This window comes from Camellia sinensis, chromosome 2 (assembly GCF_055761805.1).
Source record: "Camellia sinensis isolate YWXY chromosome 2, ASM5576180v1, whole genome shotgun sequence".
In the NCBI taxonomy this organism is placed as follows: Eukaryota; Viridiplantae; Streptophyta; class Magnoliopsida; order Ericales; family Theaceae; genus Camellia; species Camellia sinensis.
This window is the reverse complement of record NC_138962.1, coordinates 8,775,618-8,778,808: the sequence shown is the minus strand read 5'-3', so window position 1 is coordinate 8,778,808 and position 3,191 is coordinate 8,775,618.

Sequence of the window (3,191 nt, the reverse complement as noted above, 5' to 3'; positions counted from 1 at the left end):
ACTTCCATTTTTATTTCTATTCAACTTCTTTTTTTATTCAAGTTTCTTTTCTATTCAACTTCTTTTTTTATTTAATTTCCAAATAGATTGTTATGGTATAGTGGTTTCTGTATTGAATTTTCATTTTTAATTTTATGCAACTTTTACTTTTATTTTTATTGAACTTCCATTTTTATTGAATTTACTTTTCTATTAAACTTTCGTTTTTATTTAATTTCCAAATAGATTGTAAAGGTATAGTGGTTTCTTGAATGAACTTCCAATTTTAATTTTCTGCAACTTCCATTTTTATTTCTATTCAACTTATTTTTTTATTCAAGTTTCTTTTCTATTCAACTTCTTTTTTTATTTAATTTCCAAATAGATTGTTATGGTATAGTGGTTTCTGGATTGAATTTTCATTTTTAATTTTATGCAGCTTTTACTTTTATTTTTATTGAACTTCCATTTTAATTGAATTTACTTTTCTATTAAACTTTCTTTTTTGTTTAATTTCCAAATAGATCGTAAAGGCATAGTGGTTTCTTTAAGGAACTTCCATTTTTAATTTTATGCAACTTTCATTTCTATTTTTATTGAACATCCATTTTTATTCAAGTTATTTTTCTATTCAACTTCCTTTTTTATTTAATTTCCAAATAGATCGTTAAGGTATAGCGGTTTCTTGAATGAACTTCCATTTTTTATTTTCTGCAACCTCCATTTCTATTTTTATTCAAGTCATTTTTCTATTCAACTTTCTTTTTTAATTAATTTCCAAATAGATCGTTAAGGTATAGTGGTTTCTTGAATGAACTTCCATTTTTAATTTTCTGCAACTTCCATTTTTATTCAAGTCATTTTTCTATTCAACTTCCATTTTTATTTAATTTCCAAATAGATCGGTAAGGTATAGTGCTTTTTGGATTGAACTTCCATTTTTAATTTTATGCAACTTTCATTTTTATTTTTATTCAACATCCATTTTAATTCAATTTACTTTTCAATTAAACTTCCTTTTTTGTTTAATTTCCCAATAGATCGTTAAGGTATAGTGGTTTCTTCAATGATCTTCCATTTTTAATTTTCTGCAACTTCCATTTTTATTTTCATTCGACTTCCATTTTTACTCAAGTTATTTTTCCATTCAACATAATTTTTTATTTAATTTCAGAATATATCGTTAAGGTATAGTGGTTTTTTGAATGAACTTCCATTTTTAATTTTCTGCAACTTCCATTTTTAGTTTTATTCGACTTCCGTTTTTATTCAATTAACTTTTCTATTCGACTTCCTTTTTTATTTAATTTCCAAGTAGATCGTTAAGGTATAATTGTTTCTGGATTGAACTTCCATTTTTAATTTTATGCAACTTTCATTTTTATTTTTATTCAACTTCCATTTTTATTTAATTCACTTTTCTATTAAACTTCTTTTTTTATTTAATTTCCCAATAGATCGTTAAGGTGTATGGTTTCTTGAATGAACTTCCATTTTTTATTTTCTGCGACTTCCATTTGTATTTTTATTCGACTTCCATCTTTATTCAATTTACTTTTCTATTCAACTTCGTTCTTTATTTAATTTCCAAATAGGTTATTAAGGTATAGTGGTTTCTTGAATGAACTTCTAATTTTAATTTTCTGCAACTTCCATTTTTATTTCTATTGAACTTCTTTTTTTATTCAAATTTCAATTCTATTCAACTTCTTTTTTATTTAATTTCCAAATAGATTGTTATGGTATAGTGGTTTTTGGATTGAACTTTCATTTTTAATTTTATGCAACTTTCACTTTTATTTTTATTGAACTTCCATTTTTATTGCATTTACTTTTCTATTAAACTTTCTTTTTTATTTAATTTCCAAATAGATCGTTAAGGTATAGTGGTTTGTTCAATGAACTTCCATTTTTAATTTTATGCAACTTTCATTTTTATTTTTATTCAACTTCCATTTTTATTCAAGTTATTTTTCTATTCAAATTCCTTTTTTTTATTTAATTTCCAAATAGATCGTTAAGGTTTAGTGGTTTCTTGAATGAACTTCCATTTTTTGTTTTCTGCAACTTCCATTTTTATTTTTATTCGACTTCCATTTTTATTCAAGTCATTTTTCTATTCAACTTTCTTTTTTATTTAATTTCCAAATAGATCGTTAAGGTATAGTGGTTTCCTGAATGAACTTCCATTTTTTATTTTCTGCAACTTCCATTTTTATATTTATTTGACTTCCATTTTTATTCAAGTCATTTTTCTATTCAACTTCCTTTTTTATTTAATTTCCAAATAGATCGTTAAGGTATAGTACTTTCTTGAATGAACTTTCAATTTTAATTTTCTGCAACTTCCATTTTTATTTCTATTCAATTTCTTTTTTTATTCAAGTTTCTTTTCTATTGAACTTCCTTTTTTACTTATTTTCCAAATAGATCGTTAAGGTATAGTGGTTTCTGGACTGAACTTCCATTTTTAATTTTATGCAACTTTCACTTTTATTTTTTTTCAACTTCCATTTTTATTCAATTTACTTTTCTATTAAACTTCCTTTTTTATTTAATTTCCAAATAGATCGTTACGGTATAGTGGTTTCTTGAATGATCTTCCATTTTTCATTTTCTGCAATTTCCATTTTTATTTTCATTCGACTTCCACTTTTACTGAAGTTATTTTTTCATTCAACTTCATTTTTTATTTAATTTCCAAATAGATCGTTAAGGTTTAGTGGTTTCTTGAATGAACTTTCATTTTTAATTTTCGGCAACTTCCATTTTTATTTTTATTCGACTTCCATTTTTATTCAATTTACTTTTCTATTCAACTTCTTTTTTTATTTAATTTCCAAATAGATCGTTAAGGTATAGTGGTTTCTGGATTGAACTTCCATTTTTAATTTTATGCAACTTTCATTGTCACGCCCCCAAACCGCCCCTAGTAGTTTGGTGCCGTGATGGCCAGTAACCCGAGGTTACCGAAGGCCGTCTTACAAAAATCACACACAATCAGAGTATGAAATATGGGGCTTACAAGAGCGGAAGCAAAATATACATATAAACCGAGTTGTCCATGAGAGCCGTGCATAAGTCCAATGGAATGCCATACATCAAACATCTTTACAAGTCTTACAATTTTAGATACAACAAAATGGAACACAAAATACATCCTGACCAAAAGGCTTCTCAAGCCGACATAAGCCAAAACAAACAAAGAAAAC